The sequence below is a fragment of the Bidens hawaiensis genome, unplaced genomic scaffold (genome assembly GCF_021521415.1).
Source record: "Bidens hawaiensis isolate Kalapana, Puna unplaced genomic scaffold, B.hawaiensis_p1.1 tig00041779_1, whole genome shotgun sequence".
In the NCBI taxonomy this organism is placed as follows: Eukaryota; Viridiplantae; Streptophyta; class Magnoliopsida; order Asterales; family Asteraceae; genus Bidens; species Bidens hawaiensis.
Genome location: NW_027505741.1, coordinates 70681 through 88865, shown reverse-complemented (window position 1 = coordinate 88865; position 18185 = coordinate 70681). Strand labels below are relative to the sequence as shown.

At 36.6% G+C, this 18185-nt stretch overlaps 1 long non-coding RNA gene across 1 annotated transcript; it reads left to right on the top strand.

Annotated features, from left to right (window-relative positions):
- The first annotated feature begins 4098 nt into the window (after positions 1 to 4098).
- LOC143615061 (uncharacterized) lies at positions 4099 to 4860 on the top strand. The gene is made up of 2 exons (XR_013150400.1): positions 4099 to 4648; positions 4686 to 4860. It is a non-coding gene; the product is annotated as an uncharacterized LOC143615061 (long non-coding RNA).
- Positions 4861 to 18185: the final 13325 nt, after the last annotated feature.

Sequence of the window (18185 nt, the reverse complement as noted above, 5' to 3'; positions counted from 1 at the left end):
TGTAATTTGAAATTTGGAATCAATCAAACATTAAACATTAATCATATGAAACATATCAATTAACATTAAGAATTAAGATTAAGAATTAAACATTAAACATACTAACCAGAAAAAACTTCGAATGACGGGAAAACAACCATCGATGTGAAGATATGATTAACAGTATACTTACACATGTTGAACATGAGGCAGAGAAGATGGTTAGAATTGATAAAGGATTACGACTGTGAGATTAAGTACTACCCTGGTAAAGCTAATGTGGTCGCCGACGCGCTAAGTCGAAAGAATGTGGAAGTCCTTGCAACAGTAAAGTCATACCAGTTGATCATGAACTCAAGTCTTTTTGAATAGATTGTCAAGGTACAGTCAGAGGTGCTAGTAGATGAAGAATTAGTTAAGAAAGAAAGGATTTATGGCCAGCAAGATGAGTTGATGAAAAACACTCATGGTGTTAAGACTAGATTTGACCGTATGTGGATTCCACGCCATGGAGATCTCATAGGTCGAGTCTTAGATGAAGCTCATAAGACAAGATATTCGATTCATCCAGGAGCTACAAAGATGTACCAAGATTTGAAAAGAGATTACTGGTGGCCTGGAATGAAGAATAATGTAGTAGATTATGTCAGTAAGTGCTTAACGCGCCTACAAGTCAAAGCCGAACATCAGAAGCCTTATGGGAAGATGCAACCGCTAGAGATACCTGAGTGGAAATGGGAACACATCACCATGGATTTCATAACTAAGCTACCTCGCACAGCTAAGCACCATGATACCATTTGGGTGATAGTGGACCGTTTGACCAAAAGTGCTCACTTTCTGCCTATACGAGAGGCCATCTCGTCAGAAACGTTAGCAAGTTTGTTCATTAAAGAGGTTGTATCTAAGCATGGAGTACCGCTATCGATCGTGTCTGATAGAGATACTCGGTTTACTTCGAGGTTTTGGAAGAAGTTCCATGAAGCTATGGGAACAAGATTGAACATCAGTACGGCGTATCATCCTCAAACCGATGGGCAGTCTGAAAGGACGATCCAAACCCTTGAGGATATGCTACGTGCTTGTGTTTTAGACTTTGGAGGAAGTTGGGATGATAATCTGCACCTGGCAGAGTTCTCCTATGATAACAGCTATCATTCAAGTATTGGTATGCCACCGTTTGAGATGCTTTACGGTAGACGATGTAGAACCCTGGTATGTTGGGGAGAGATTGGCCAGAAAGAGATGGGAAGTTTAGAAGTTGTGCAAGAAACCTCATCAAAGTTCGATCAGATCAAAGCAAGAATGAAAGCCGCTCAAGACAGACAGAAAGTCGTATGCTGACAAGCGGCGACGACCGATTGAGTTTAACGTCGGTGACAATGTGATGCTCAAGGTCTTTCCTTGGAAAGGAATTATTCACTTTAGAAAGAGGGGGAAGTTGAGTCCAAGGTACATTGGACCATTTAAGATTGTAGATCGTGTGGGTGAAGTGGCTGATAAGCTGGAATTACCCGATGAGTTAGAAGGAATTCATTCAACTTCCATGTTTCTCACCTGAGGAAGTGCCTAGCTGATGACACGTCTCACGTGCCATTGATGGACATTGAGGTTGATGAGCAGCTGAAATACATAAAGCAACCAATAGAGATTGTCGATCGCAAGGAGAAGCAACTTCGTCACAAGGTTATACCTTTGGTGAAAGTGATATGGAAACATCGCAAGGGATCGGATGCTACTTGGGAAGCGGAGGATGAGATGCGCAAGTTCTACCCTAGACTGTTTATGTAATAGTTAGGTTTCGGGGACGAAACCTCTTTAAGGAGGGAAGACTTGTAACATCCTAAAAATTTCGTATTTAATAAAAGAAAGTCGCGTTTAGTTATTGGGCCTAAATAATTAATTAGTATTAATAAAGATCATGGACTTGGACTAATTAAGATGGATCAAAGGAAATGGGCCTTAGGTCCATGGGCGTAAGGGGATATAAATATCCTCTTAAACCACCCTAAAACCCTAAATCCTCATTTCTTTCCATCTTATTCTCTACACCCTCAAAAACACACACATACACACCACCTCATACGGCCGCGAGAGAGTAAGCGGGATTCGAGTCCAAAATCAAACCAACCGTTATTAGATATTCAATATACGAGCTAGATACGAGATAACCAAGCAAACCGCGACCTCACCGAATGCATAAAGGTATGCCTTTTACCTTAAAGTTCATATTTTTAGGATCGGTTAGCTTTGGAACTTAAACATAAAGTAAATCGGGTCTAAACGAAATGTAAAGTAGCAAACTTGGCGTTGGAAACGAACTTAATGAACCTAGGGCTATGTACGGCGATGTGTATTGAACGTTTTAAGATTAAAGGTACAAGCTCTATGGTGTATACGGGTTAGATATGAACGAAAACGGTTATATCGAGCCATAACAACGGTATTGAAATCGCAAGATGCTTGTGAAGGTTGATAAAAATCAAACCGGCGCTGTTACTTAATAACTTCGCCCTATAAGTTCGCGAAGTATAAGTTCGCTAAAAACTAAGTTCTTCTATGGTTAACTTCGTTGGACACAAGTTCGCCGTGGTCAACTTCGCTAGACGTAAGTTCGCCGTGGTCAACTTCGCTAGACGCAAGTTCGCTTTATGTTAATTTCGCCTATGGCTAAGTTCGCCGGATGGTTAACTTCGCCTCTTGATAAGTTCGCTGAACCGTAATTTCGCTTAAGTTAAGTTCGGTAACGAATCGGATTACGAATCAGACTTAAATCGTCATGAGGAATGAGTTAACGAATTAGAAAATAAATTAAAATCCTAGTGAAAAATGTGTTAAGACAGCTCGACCCCAGCCAGGGGCTCTGCCCCTTGGACCCTGCTAGGGGCTGTCGCCAGGGGCGCTGCCCCCGGACCCCCGTTCGTTGTGGAGTATAGTTGAACTAGAAACGCAATATAGATGGCAATAGTTGATTGATACGTGTAATTGTTATACAGTTAGCCGTGCACAGCTCAAGAAGGGAATAACAATTAACGGTGAACGTAACCGTGTTCAGGTGAGTTTCTAGCCCCATTTCCTTGTTATGTTTTCGGGGCTGTGTGCATACTCGATGTGATTAGTTAATATACTTACCTTAGGTGGTAAGTGTATGCCCTATATGATTTATGTATGAATGAATGCATGACGATGCATGAACGATCTTCGGATATTGCATGTGCCGTTAAGGGATAGTATAAAGATATGATGTATAGATAATGTATGGACGTATGAAAGTTATAATTATGAATGTATAGAAAGGTACGAAAGGTATAGATAGAACGAGGGAACCGACCCTAATAATGTCGGCGAATGTAGGGAACCGAACCTAATAATGTCGGCGAATGTAGGGAACCGACCCTAATAATGTCGGCGAATGTAGGGAACCGACCCTAATAATATCGGCCAATGTAGGGGACCGACCCTAATAATATCGGCGAAGGTTCTAGGACGTAAGGCTCTGTGTATGAAATGAAAGTACGTATGTTATTATGAAAGAATGAATGAAAGTACGCAAGTATGTAAGTATGTAAGATGGTAGGCATGTACCTTCGGGTGCATAGGTAAATATGTGAATGTATTGTATGTTGCCTGATTAACTAGAACTCACTCAGCGTAGCTGACTTTTAGTATGCACGCAGGCTAATCGACTGACACAGCTGGCTTGAGGGAGACACATGGCAATATTGAAGAGGCTGGCATCTGAAGACTTGTCGTGTTGTTTTGATACTATGTTTTATGTTATGCTTTTAAAAGACAAGTTATGGATGTTTGTAATGGATGGTTGACAGTTTATATTATTCCGCGAAAGTTTTTAATTAACTATGATTTTAGAACTGCGTTTATGAGTAAATCCAACACCAGAGTAGGGCTACCGGCGACGGGGCCTTTCATATTGTCTAGCGAGTCAATTAAGTTCCTCAAATTACCTTTGATTTCCGCGCTGTAAGGTAGGTTTTCACTATAAAGGTACTCTATCATAAATAATTAAATAACCGTAAGGAAGTTTAATTCATTAAAACTGGTATTTTTAAGAACTTAATAGAAATCCATAGGTGTCTTCTTGAGAAAGGTCAGGGGTCCTGTTCGGGTTTTTCTTTTAAGTGACTATTTTATGATCCCGGTTCCATAACAAACATTTTCCGATTAATTGATAACTGAAATTTTGGGGATTCTAGCCTAGGTGGTTTTTCATCGTCATCTTATTTAAACTCACAAAAATATTCTTTTCGTTTTTGCTTGTTTTTTATTGGTTAGATTTTAATATTAGTTTAATTAATAGTATTATAATAAACCCCCCTTAATATATAAAATAAATAGTCGCGTCAGTTAGTAAAGTCTAATTAGTTAATTTACATAATCTAAAGAGTCTGTGGGTTCGATATCCGGACTTACTAAACTGTACTAGAGTCGACCGGTACACTTGCCGGTTAGTAGTTTTAGTTAAGTTTACGAGTCTAGAATTTATTACTTAGTGTCTAGATTAGCGTGTTTTTATTTGACTACTTTTAGCACATCAAGTTTTTGGCGCCGTTGTCGGGGACTCTTGGCGATTGAGTTATTAGCGTTACTTGGACTTATTTGCTACATACGTGTTATTTGTTTTATTTTCGTTTGAGTTGTAGGAGTCTAAGTAGTTTATTTTCTTTTTATTTTTGTTTTTTTTATAGTTTGTTTTGAGTCGTAGGAGTTAGGTTAATATAGTTTAGTTTAATTTCTTTTAATTAGTTTAGTTTTCTTAAATATATTTTTTTTATTTTGCTACTATTTGGTGCTCGTGATCCTTTTCTGTTTAAGTTTATCTTTGCAGTGATCTTCATGGATTGTTACTACGGGGCCAGAGTTGGAGAAAATCCTCATAAAGATCAAAGAGGTTTAAGTATATGGGAGTTAGAAATACAAGTAATTATGGATCACCTAGATAAAAACAGCTACCAGCCTAAATTCTGTGTGGTGTATGATAGGATGAGGAATATTATAGTTTGTAAAGACTCATCTGGCGCAATGATGGATCACATACCACATCCAAAAGAGATATTATACGATGTTTTACGTGACACCCATAGCATTAATCCAAAAGCACCACTTTCAGATATAATGGATGATTTTCGGCGATGCTTAAAGTATCAAATACAATTTTATGATCCGACGATCAAGTTTGAGGATGTTAGGTTGCAGGATAAGACAGAAGATCGTATTCCCTCTTGGGAAGACGAGTTTAGGGATGAATTGGTGAAGATTTGGTGGGTTCAGCTGATGTGGATGAGAGTGATTTTAACCGCGAAAGAGATATTGAGGAGCTTGAAGTTTTGTTATTCGGGGAGCCGGTTAAGAAACTAAACATCAAAGAGGAATTACAAGAGATATCCGAAGAATTGAAGAATGAAGAACTGCATCTCATTGTGAAAGATCATCCGCATCTGCGTGGTAAAGCTGATCGGTTTTTAGAAATAGTTGTTCGTGGATCGCCACGTAAATCAAGAGCCCCAAGAAGGAAGATATTTGGGCTCAGGAATCAAAGTGTGCCGAATTGGTCAGGTTCTCAGAATTTCAATAATGGGTGGATCGAGCCGAATGCGTATTTTTGGGCCTACATGTGTTTGGAAATTAGTTTCTTCCCAGCTGATTTTAAAAGGAGAGTGTTGAGGAGCACTGATGGGAAGAGGATCAAGGAGAAGCCTCCTGATTGTGGTTTCGGGACTAAATCTGGCTGAAGACTTTTTGTAAACTTAACGCTTCCCGGGAGGCAACCCGGTACTATCATTTTCTTCTATTTTTATTTACTTCTTTGCTTTGCCGGGTTTTCTTCTCTTATTTTGCAGGTTGTTCTAAGGTTGCTTATGAGATAGTTGATGAGCCATGGTTTTAAACAAGTGTGGGGATGCTACTTGTTTCTAGATTGCTGTTTTTGTTCGTGAAAAATGACGTATTTGAAGATAGTTTGCTGATCGCATTGGAGTTGGAATGCGTGGAACACGACTCACGAGGCATATCGTCTATTTACCAGGGGAGTCTGCTCCAATTCATAGTTTATTTTTATTTTTGCATAATTTTATTCGTAATTTCCTTTTTCTCACATTGAGGACAATGTGAAATTTAAGTGTGGGGATGGGAAATTGATATTTTCAGCAAAAAAAAATTGAAAAAAAAAGCTTAATAAAAAAAAATTTTGAAATGTCCCAAGATTTTAATGAAAATTTTTGCAATAAAATGGAAGATGATAGAAAAATTGGAAATTTGTTTTTCAAACTACTAATAATAAGAGATAATATAAAAGAAAACGCACTTAACTTGGGATGTGTCGGTAGGCTCAGCCTTGAGAATGAAAGGGCAATTTGATAAAATGGTTCGGAAATCTCTTGTGGGTAAAGCGTTTTGTCCGTGTAAGATAAGTAATGAAAGGTCGGGCCATACTCAAGCCTCAATTCTTGGTATGAAAAAGTGGAAATATTATAAAGTTTGAAAAGTTTAAAAAATTTAAATACGTTATCATATGATGCTTGGGTAGGTTTAACGTTAGAGTATGCCGTGTAGCCTGTGATATAAATCTTAAATGCTTAGTTTTAGTGTTTTACACATCATTGGCGTATGGATTTATAACCTTAAATCTTGTATTGATGGGATGCCCCGGGTCCGGAGACCATGGGTCTGTATGCCGACTATTCATCTGAGTATTCACAATTCCAAATGGGGTTGTGAATATTTAAAATAAAAGCTAAAAAAAAGAGCAAACCCGCAGTTTTCTGCCACATAAGTCTTTAAACATGATCACAAAAAGTACAAAAGTACAAATGCATTACAGACTTGATCATTCACACTGTTAGCCATGTGGGGTCCCCTTTCTCGCGTCTCATTACCATTAAGAAACGGACCACAAGGGACACGCCACATGTAAGCCTTACAGATGAAATTTTGCATACTCACCTATGGTGACGGTTCGGTGTATTGCTTGATAACGGGGGTATGTCATGTTGTGGGGAACACTAGCTATTAAATAATTGAACCTTAATAATATCTAATGGCTGCTTGGTAGACTTTGATGCTTAAGCTTAGGTGGATAAACAATACCCTTGATCGTCTTAACTATTAATGAAAATAATAGAGCAACAAAAAATTTTAAATCTGCTAATTTTGAGGTTTAAGTCAAGTTGGGGTGGTCTGATCCGGTAGCTAAAAATAAGCGGGTCTTAATTCTGTAAACCACTGAGTAATATTATTGTCGAATCTTATTTGTCCCGGTAAAGATTAAGGCATGGGTTTAAGTGGACAACAATATCGGTGATCGCGGTTTTTGCATTATTCTAAAATTTTAAATTAATTTATATGTTTTTAAAACTAAATTTTCCGATTCTGATTCCATTGCATTAGACTTTTTCAGGGACGAAAAAAGAATAAGTGTGGGGATATTTGATATGGTCTAAAATATACATGTTATCATGGTTTAAAAAAACGCCGTGAGGCGGCGCCTCGAGGCGGTAACAAAACGAATATGAAGTGGCGCCTCAGGGTATAAAAATAAACGTACGCCTCTTCATAGCTGAGGCGGAAAAAAACGGTCGAGGCGGAAAGTACGGCTGAGGCGTAAGAGAGGCGGGAAAACCTATTTTTTTTGGCGGTAAAAAATTTGGCGCTAAAAAAATTGGCACTAATATTAACCCTAATTTTTACCTATTTTAACTCTGCCACCACACAAGAAAATACAAAGATCTGGACTTCTCTTCTTCTACGCAAACACCATATAGAGGTAATTTTTCATCTTTTTTAATTCCCAATTCCTCTTTATCAGTTAGGGTTATTTTTATTTTGGTTAAAAAGAACATAATAATATATTATTACTTATTAGTTTGCCATGGCCCATGTAACTAGAATAAAGAATTGATAGTTGGCCGACGCCACATACAAAATTTCCATTGTCAAAGCATGCATGTGAATGGCCTTTAGTTTATCTAGAATATTTCCATGGTTTTCCATAATTTAGTTTGTAGTTTAATACTTTAATATTGTTGTTTGTGTAATTGTGTTTATTAGTTTGCTGTTTGCCATGGAATGAAATAATTCTCAAGTTTATTTTCATATGTTTTTGTGTTTATTAGTAATTTAGTATCATATTATTTATGTTCTGTTTATTTTGTACACAGTATTTTTGGGATGCCTAGTAAAAAGGCAAGGAAGGATCCTGCTTGGAAGTATGGGGAAGAATATGAAGTACCTGCACAGGGTAGGAAAAAGGGTTACAAATATTAAAATGTAAGTTTTGTAATAAAGTCATTAAAGGAGGAGTGAAGAGAATGAAGGAGCATCTTGCTTGTACACATAACGATGTCATGCCTTGCCCAAATGTGTCCAAGGAAGTGAAAGATGAAATAACACAATACCTAAAGCAATTTCAAGAGTCTAAATGTGTTGCCTAACGCAACTTTGAGGAGAATGTGGGAAGCGGACTATAACAGTGGCGGAAGTGTCAATCCATGTGCTAGCTCTAGGGGAGTTAGAGGACCAATAGACCGGTGGATGGGGGATGGAATAAACAATGAAGAAGGATCAATACCGGGTGAAAAAATGACACCGACGAGTGCTAAAGAGCAACGAAACCAAGTTTGCTTGGATATCGGGAGATACTTTTATGAGAATGGAATCCCATTTAATACAGCAAATAGTCCTTCATTTACTAATATGCTACGCTCAGTTGGAAACTATGGAAGAGGGTTGAAGTCCCCTACGATGCACGAGTTAAGGACTTGGATCCTTAAAGAAGAAGTTAACACAACCACTGCAATGGTGGATGACATAAAAGCAACATGGAAGACAACCGGGGTTTCAATATTATCGGATGGTTGGTCGGATATGAGGAACCGAAGTCTGATCAATTTTTTGGTCAACAATCAGTATGGTACTGTTTTTTTGAAAACAGTTGATGCATCAGATTGCATAAAGAATGCTCAAAAGATTTTCGAGTTGCTTGATGAGGTTGTTGAAGAGGTCGGGGAAGATATTGTAGTTCAAGTGGTGACCGACAATGCTAGTGCATACAAAGCTGCTGAGCATTGTTAATGGAGAAGAGAAAAGGCTTGTATTGGACCCCGTGTGCCGCTCATTGCATTGATTTGATGCTAGAAAAAATCGGAGACTTGACGCAACATAAAAATGCTTTGATTAAAGCAAAAAAAGTTAGCAATTTTATCTATAACCATCAATGGGTGTTGAGTTTAGCCCGAAAGACGTTAAAGAAAGATCTTCTCCGACCGGCTGCCACAAGATTCGCCACGGCGTTTTGACCATTCAAAGTATTTATGAATCGAAAGATACTTTACAAGAAATGTTTGTTTCGTCTGAATGGAGAACATGTGCTTGGGCTAAGAAAGCTGCGGGAAAAGAGGTAAAAAAAAATAATCATGGATGAAAGAACTTTTTGGCCTAGTGTGGTTTATTCCTTTAAAACCACAATGCCACTAGTTGAAGTTTTAAGGCTTGTTGATGGAGAGCAAACACCAGCAATGGGATTTATTTATGGAGCAATGGAGAAGTGTAAAGAAAAAATTGCAAATAACTTAGATAACAACCTCTCTTCCTATAAAGAGATATGGGACATCATCGATAAAAAATGGGAGTTCCAAATGCATCGTGATTTGCAAGCGGCGGCCTACTACTTAAATCCACAATATCGATGGAGTCCCGATGTTTCCGAGCATCCGGAGATTAAGCGAGGATTGTACAATGTCATGGCTACACTTGTTAAGGATATGAGAGTTTATATGAAATTGAAGATCAACTCATTGCTTACAAAGATAAACAGGGATTATTTGGATATAGAGGTTCTTTGGCCACATATCATACTCGTCCACCGGGTAAATATTTACTAGTTTTGTTATTATAGTTTATATTTTATATAAATTTAATTATTTACTAGTTTTTTATAAAAATATATAGTTATATGGTGGGGCCAGTATGGAGATGATACTCCAGAACTCAAGGCGTTTGCAATAAAGGTTTTGGGTCTTACATGTTCCGCTTCGGCTTGTGAACGTAACTGGAGTACGTTCAATCAAGTCCATACAAAGAGACGAAACCGGTTGAGCACCACCAGACTGCGGAGTTTGGTTTACATTATGTACAATAGAAAGTTGAAGCTGAAATTCTTAAAGAAGACTAAATTAAAGAAAGAAGATGATCCGTTAGTTGTTGAAGATGTTTTGTCTGATGATGAGTGGATAGTTGAACCAAGTGATGCTGATGAAGATGACAATGGAGGTGGCGAGGCAGGTAGGGAAGGAGATGGCGAGGCAGGTGGGGAGGAAGGTGGAAGTTCGTCATCTAGGAAAAGGAAAAGGTCGAAAAGCATTCAAAGAAATTTGATTGATGAGGAGGACGATGTTGAAGTAATTTCAGATGAGGAAGATGATCTTGAGGATGACCAGTTTCATGCTGTTTGAATTTCATTAAAAACTTTTTATGTTTTGATGTTTTAAACTTTTGGTGTCGGGTTTCAAACTTGTCTTTTATTATGGTTTAGACTTTTGTGTGTTTTTCATGACTAGTGAATCTGATGATGAAATTATTTTGAAAAGTTCTTTGTTTGATGTTAACTATTTTTTTTTATAAGATATATAAATTTTATATTTATTTTTAAATCCCGCCTCGAGCTTACGCCTCGTGAGGCTATGGGAAAACGCCTCGAGGCTCGATTCCGTACTTTTAAACATTGCATGTTATTATATAAATATTTCCTATATTTTTAAGTATTTTTGAGCCAGGTTTTAATGATATTATTTTTAGTTGGCTCATATGTAGGTTTTTAAGGTTTTAAAAGACAATGAGCTAAAATTAGGTATTTTTTCTATACTTGAGGCAATGAGAGAATTGTCAAATAGATTTTATGTATAATTATAACGTTTATTATTATTATTATTCACCTTTTAATCTTAAACGATATATATATATATATATATATATATATATATATAATGGTGTAATAAGTTTTTATTATGGTTTAATGGAGTTAATTGATTTGAAGTTTTGTTAATAAATGCTTATTTATATTTCTTTTAATTGGGCAGGTACATCAACGAAATTGTTCATCACATGAGTTATAATTAATTATGATTGGGCTAACACAAGAAAAATACACAACAAAAAGGGAGTTCAGTTAAAAGAAATTAAAAAGATTACCATCATATTATTATATAAAAGCAGAGGCATCAATCTTGAAAATAAGTCAGAAGTGGGCCGAAATATAGAATGTTAAGCAAGAGGTCACGCATTGAAGTAATATAAAAAGAAGAGGTGCGACACAATTTTGAGAGAACCCGAGGACGAAACAAAAAGAAACCTGTTGCCGTAAGGAGTTTTGAGAAAAGAAACCGTTGGTTCGAGCGGAGATTTAACACCTACTCAACCAAACATCATTATTATTGGTTTGAATTTATTATTATCTTTATGAATTCATTATTTGAATCAATTTATTTTATTTTGTTTTTGAGTATGGTTGTTGGCTAAACCCTTAGACTGCCTAGGCTTGTGATGAACCATTGTTGACGTTTGATTTTATTTGGGATTTGCTTTTTGTTATGGTTTTCTAATTCAGTCAATTGTTTGGTTTATTTGATTGATGCGTATGTGTACTTGGTTTGGTTGTTCTAGTTTTATTATTCTACAAAATTCTTGGTGATTGTTTCATATGATAGGATTTTGTTAGGTCATTCACTGTGTGTTTTTGACTAGTTTATGATTGAATTCGAATAAGATCATAGGAATAATATTATTAGTCAAACGAATAAAAAATTGCTGCTAACCTAGAAAGCTGTAAGGTGATAGATTATTGCTAGATTTTTGTTGATTGAGATTGCTAGATTTAGTTCTTCGTAAGGAGTCCGTCTAGGTTTGATTAATTAATATTGTCTAGCGAGTCAATTAAGTTCCTCAAATTACTTTTGATTTCGGCGCTGTAAGGTAGGTTTTCACTATAAAGGTACTCTATCATAAATAATTAAATAACCGTAAGGAAGTTTAATTCATTAAAACTGGTATTTTTAAGAACTTAATAGAAATCCATAAGTGTCTTCTTGAGAAGAGTCAGGGGTCCTGTTCGGGTTTTTCTTTTAAGTGACTATTTTATGATCCCGGTTCCATAACAAGCATTTTCCGATTAATTAATAACTGAAATTTTGGGGATGCTAGCCTAGGTGGTTTTTCATCATCATCTTATTTAAACTCATAAAAATATTCTTTTCGTTTTTACATGTTTTTTATTAATTAGATTTTAATATTAGTTTAATTAATAGTATTATAATAAACCCCCCTTAATATATAAAATAAATAGTCGCGTCAGCTAGTAAAGTCTAATTAGTTAATTTACATAATCTAAAGAGTTTGTGGGTTCGATATCCGGACTTACTAAACTGTACTAGAGTCGACCGGTACACTTTCCGGTTAATAGTTTTAGTTAAGTTTACGAGTCTAGAATTTATTACTTAGTGTCTAGATTAGCGTGTTTTTATTTGACTACTTTTAGCACATCAAAACAATTGAAAGTTGGAAACCGGGTTTTGAAACTTAAAGTTAAATGCTTACATTAACTATTTTAATTATTAATAATTGAATTTATTTTTGATTTATTTAATTGTTAAGAAAATTAGAGAAGTGTAAGATATATTTGGAAAGAAAGAGAATTGTCCAATAGAGAGGGGCCATGTGAAGGCAATCTCATTTGTTATTTTATGTTCGTATTTGCTAATTTTCGATTATGAGACGTTAAAAGTATTTGCTGGTTTATATTTTGTTGTTATTATTAGATTTTTTTCTTTTGCTGTTATAAGTATATGCTGGTATTTGTTGTTATTATTTTGTTCTTAATTTTTGATTATTTTGTTGTAATTTTTAGGTTTTTTTTCTTTGTTATTATAAATAGTTATTTATGTAGATTGCTATTGTAGTTGGTATTGTTTATTACGTTCTCATATTTTTTTAAATTGGTATTCATTCCTACGTTTTCATGTTAATATTAAAATGTACATGAACCTTCCCCTTTACTATCATATATATTAATTAACCGACCAGTTACTTGAAATCTAACCTTGGATCTCCTCCATTAGGCACGAGCTTGACTGAGATATTAATCACAAACTGAGAGAGAGAGAGAGTGTGTGTTTTTCTTCCTTGTGCAACTGAATGGCATTATAAAGAGTTTCATTGCTTCTAATTAAGATGTGGTCTTTGCCATTTCTGAAGAAGGTTAGTGTCTACAAGTTAATGAAATTTTCCGCTTTTGATCATATAATTGATATATATGAGAGAGTTTCCAACGTTTGAAACGCACCAATTTTTTTCACTCACTTTTCTAAAGATATATAATATACTAGGTTATTGACCTGTGAGCGTCACGGGTGGAAACAATTAAATTTTGTAACATCAACCGATAATATGAAAGAGGAAAAAAAAATCATACATACATATGGCGACGATAAGAGAATATACAATTGTTAATATCGTCGGTAAGAAAATAAAAACTTTATTAAACATAACTTTCAAACGAAAATAAAATGCATTTTACAATCATTCGATAGATTAAAATAACAACTTCATATATTACTAAATAGTTTCTTATAAACCACATTTGTAGTTTTATTTGTAACTTTACCCTCCTTATCTAATATAAGCATTTTAACACCGGCTCTACTCTTCACTCGGGATAAAGCCACATATAACTGACCATGTGTAAACACCGGATGTCGAAGATATATTCCAACTCTTGCTAGTGACTCGCATTGACTTTAGTTAATTGTCGTTGCAAATCAAACCGCAACAGGAAACTGTCTTCGTTTCAACTTGAATGACATTCTTATCTGAAGGAGTTAGAGTACTACGAGTTAAGTAAGTGCGATTACCAATGTTAGTACCCGAAATAACACAAAAATGACATTAAGTAGTTTGTTTTTAACACAAAAATATAATTAAGTATCGATCTGAAGGAGTTAGAGTATCGATCTTTTGAAATGACATTTTTTAAATTAAGTAGTTTGTTTTTAACACAAAAATATAATTGTCGGTATTGCTATATGCTTGTTTACCGTTTACAGTAAAACGGTTCAAAAGGAGATCTTAAAGTTATAACTCATTTGTAAATTTGTAGTTTGATAATGTTAGCTAGGTTTTAACAACAGGAAGTCAGTCGCGAAACAACACACGTTTTTGTTGGTTCACAAATCAAAATGTTTAATATTTACAATTAAAATACTTTTAGTCAAGCATAGATGTTTAAATATTGATAAGTTAAAAACTTTATATTTTATAATATTAAAGGATTAATAAACTTATACTTATATTAATTTTAATACGTTTTAAAAATACATAAATAAATAAATAGTGGTATCACGTACATAAACGTTCGTGTTGCGTATAAGTATTGTAATAAATATTCTATGATTTACTTCCATTTCCTTTTTACTTATTTTGTAACAAATACTTAGTGGTATAATAAACCCCCCTTGTCCCTAGTTTATTTGGGCTTGTCCCCAGTTTGTTGGGTTTAATTCCAATTAATATCATAAGTTATTTGCATCAGGTATCCTAAATTCAATTACGAGGATCACAAAAGGATCAATACTTATGGTAAAAGGATATACAGCCGGAAGGGAAGTTCCCAAGGAAACTCCATAATGACAATTATATCCAGCTTGTCAAATCTCATCTGTTTTGTAGGAAGTTTGATTTCAAAGGCAAAATGACAGCTGTGATCTTATCACAACCGCCATTTTGGGGGCAATTGTTAGTGCACAGAAATTTGACACTGTTGATATGTTATCCTGGCATATGTTTTGGATCAGTTATCCTTAGCGTGTGTTCAAGATCCCGTCAGGATCAAGGATCTACAGTACTTATTATTTATTAACGGTTGTTCTCATGTGTAGTCTTATATTTAGCAGGTATAACGGTTAGAAGACTCAGTCTATCCACTAACTTACAGTCAAGAAGATATTGACGTGTCTGGATCAATTATCCTTCTGAAGAGTTCCAGAGCTACGTCAGGATCAGTGATCCTCAGTACTTATTGCTTATTAACGATTTTCCTTTGTTATTTTGATATTTTTGGCAGGTATAACGGCTAATGACCAAGTCAAAGCTATAATCTCGAATCTAATTAATATACCGCGTGGATAATGAAGGACACAATCACAATTAAGGAATGGCTTGATTGGCGGCTTAAATTAGGGATATTTGTTATTCTTTTCTTATATATAATGAAGATATGATCAGCTAGGTTAAGCACATGTACGAACACACACACACTAGAGCAGAAGCAAACATTCTCTCTACACACTAGTTTACTTTATAATCTCGATCATATACTCCACAACACTTGTAGCCACCTTTTATTATCAATATAATCGACGGTGATAGTTTTCACCGTCCGGGGGGTTTTTGTGCCGGAGACCACGATAATCATATACTTATCGATCAAAGGTTACCTTGTTGATCATTGACTAAAGTAATTCGACCAAAGATTATCTTATTAATCCTTGACTGAAGTTATTTTACCAAAGATTACCTTGATAAGTTTTGACCGAAGTAAGACTATTTTGGTTAAGGGCTTTTTCCCTCGTGATCAAATCATTGTGTTCACCAAGATTTCGATTACACATTCAATATTATCATCATAGCACTAGACCTCACAATTACAAATTTGGATACATTATCCTTGAGTGATTTTTGTCCAAAACAATTTGGCGCCCACCGTGGGGCAATCGGTGCTATCAATATTCAGCCTTTCTTACCCATATTACTATCAATGGCCTCTCAAGCAACCTCTGCTTCATCAACCATGTCATCTTCGGTTACTCTCTCATCAAAGACTTTGTCGCCGATGCCCCCTCCAATTACGGGAGTATCACGGGCTGCTGCTGCTGGAAACAAGACACATATTCCAGTCTTCCAGAGCTCAAAGACCACTGCTGCCACATCGGTGGTTAACTCTAACAATGATGTTTCTGCTATGTTTTCACAGGTTAAAGCATATATGGAGCAGCAGAACAAGACTAATCAGAAGATCCTTCGTGAAATTGAAGATCTCAAGAAAAGAAAGAGACCACTGGAGGATGAGACTCCTGTGATGCCAAGGATTCTGGATTTCACTACTCCAGGATCCGTGGCTCAACAGACTTAAGGATCCTCCATCATCCAGCAAGGATCATCTATCATTCAACCATGATCTGTGGGTCAGAAAACTCAAGGATCCTCGTTCCTTCAACAAGGATCATCTATCCTTCAACAGGGACCCATGGGTCAGCAAACTCAAGGATCATCGTTCCTTCAACCAGGGTCTTCTGGGATGTATCACCAATGATCCTTTAGATCCCAACCTCAAGGATCCTTATGGCAGAATCAAGGATCCTCAGGGGTGCAACATCAAAGATCCTCAGAGGTTCATGAAGGAGACATAATCCCCATGCAAACCATCGCCTATGGTGGACCAACTCCTATAGCAGATGCTTCTTATCTTGGCTACACTTCTGGGATACCAACATTCAATCAACCGAGAGGATACAGGTATCAACCTGGCTATGGCTAAGGAACTTCAAAAGCTTAAGGATATGATATCCAGCGTGCCAGGAGTGGTCCGTCCAATTCCTGAAATACCAGAAGGGAACCATAAGTTGTCCAGATTTGCGCCACCTATTTGTGATGTTGAAGTCCCAAAACGCTTTCAAACCCCCAACATGAAGGTGTATGATGGGACCACTAATCCGGAAGAGCACGTGGCTCAATATAGTGAGAGGATGGAGATCAATCCAATTCCTGAAAGACTCAAGGAAGCATGTCTATGCAAGGGTTTCGGATCCACACTAACAGGATCTGCACTTAAATGGCTGCTAAGTCTTCCTCCCTATTTTGTTACTTCTTTTTCGCATTTAGTTAACTTGTTCAACAGCCAATTTTCTTGTAGTAGGAAATTTGAGAAGTTAACTAGTGATTTGTATAGAGTTGTCCAACCTTATAGTGAATCCCTTAGGGATTTTGTTACAAGGTTTGGCAGGGAGACCCTAGAGATCCCTAGTCTTGATATGGCTATGGCTGTTGAAGCATTCAAGATGGGACTTCAAAGGGGCTCCCCATTTTATGACGATCTTGTGATGACTCCATGCAGGACTTTAGATGAAGTCAGAAACAGGGCACTTAGATTTATAATACTAGAAGATGACAAGAAGATCCAAGAACGGTTAGGAGCTCCAACGAAACAAGAGTCACCTAACAAAAAACAAGGATCCTTATTCAGGAACAACGACTCAAAGCCGTACTCAAAATCCAACAATCAAAATGTGCGGGCAGTTGAAGAAGGAGAAGATGATGAGGACTACCCAAGTATTTCCGAGTATTGCTTCTCTATTGATACCCATGGTTTGATTTGTGCCATGAAGGATCTTGGAGAGAAAGCAAGGTGGCCTCGAAAAAATGTGAAAACAACATCCTTCAAAGACAAGTCCAAGTGGTGTGCATTCCATGAAGACTTAGGCCATCAGACAGAAGGTTGTATTGGTTTAAGGAGGGAAATTGGATACCTCCTGAGTAAGGGTCATTTCAAAGAGCTCTTGGGAAGAAAAAAGTCTAAGATCCAGGATCTTGAAGATGTAGCACAAAAAGCAACTCCGCCCCCACCAGATGCACAAGTAATCAACTTCATCTCCGGTGGCTCAGATATATGCGGTACTTCTTTCTCCTCAGCAAAAAGACATGCCAAAGAAACAAAGTTGGAGAACGGAGACCGACCAGTCATATCCACTACTTTGACGACTGACAAAAAAATCTTCTTTGACAAGAAGATAAGACAAGCATCCAGGATCCTCACCATGATGGTTTGATTATAACTTTATTTATTGCTAACCATTATGTACGCAGTATCCTAGTCGACGGTGGAAGCTCGGTCAACATCATCCAACATGACGTACTACAGAAAATGAACATCCCGGACTCAGAAATCATCCCAAGAACGTCGGTGTTAGTGGGTTTCAGTGGTGAAACCAAGAAAACATTAGGAGACATCAAACTCCCAATATACATCAAAGGGTTAAACTCTTACCAAAAGTTTTATGTTATTGACAGTCTTTCTTGTTGCAACGTTATTCTTGGCAGGCCTTGGATACATGGAATGAAGGCTGTAGCCTCTACTTACCATCAGTGCA